We start from the raw sequence: 779 nt of genomic DNA, 5'->3' as shown, positions 1-779 counted from the left end.
CTCAGAGTTTTCCAAGAAGTGCTCAGAGAGGTGGAAGACCATGTCTGCTAATGAAAAAGGAAAGTCTGAAGATATGCCAAAGGCTGACATGGCTCGTTATGAGAGAGAAATGAAAACCTACATCCCTCCTAGAGGGGAAACAGAAAAGAAGTTCAAAGATCCCAACACACCCAATAGGCACCGTCGGCTCTCTTCTTGCTCTGTTCTGAGCATCACCCCAAGATCAAAGGAGAGCATTCCAGCTTATCTCTTGGTGATGCTGGAAAGAAACTGGGAGAGATGTGGAATAACCCTGCTGCAGATGACAAGCAGGCTTACGAGAAGAAGGCCGCCAAGCTGAAGGAGAAATAGGAAAAAGATGTTGCTGTCTACAGAGCTAAAGGAAATCCTGATGCTGCAAAAAGGGGGTTGTCAAGGCTCGAAGGAGCAGGAAAAAGAAAGAACGGAAGGAAGATGAAGACGAAGATGAAGATGGTGATGATGAATAAGTTTGTTCTAGCGCAGTTTTTTTCTTTTCTGTAAAGCATTTAATCCTCCTGTACACAACTCACTCTTTTTAGTGAAAAAAATGTTTTTGTCATTTCATTCAGTCATACATTTGTGTTTTCTTGAACTTTTTTGAGTTGTTTTGTATGTTCTTTAAAGTTGTTGAATCTGCCCAGTGTGGTGGCACACGCCTTTAATCCCAGCATTTGGAAGGCAGTGGCAGGCAGATCTCTGTGAGTTTAAGCCAGCCTAGTCTACATAGTGAGTTCTAAACCAGCTGGGGCTACAGGGAG

At 43.4% G+C, this 779-nt stretch overlaps 1 pseudogene; it reads left to right on the top strand.

The window, feature by feature from the left end:
* The first annotated feature begins 4 nt into the window (after positions 1 to 4).
* On the top strand, positions 5 to 488 carry LOC108490387 (annotated as a pseudogene).
* Positions 489 to 779: the final 291 nt, after the last annotated feature.

Source organism: Nannospalax galili, unplaced genomic scaffold (genome assembly GCF_000622305.1).
Source record: "Nannospalax galili isolate Female #2095 unplaced genomic scaffold, S.galili_v1.0 C48161517, whole genome shotgun sequence".
NCBI lineage: Eukaryota > Metazoa > Chordata > Mammalia > Rodentia > Spalacidae > Nannospalax > Nannospalax galili.
The sequence above is the reverse complement of the archived record's forward strand: the minus strand, read 5'-3'. Positions and strand labels throughout refer to the sequence as shown.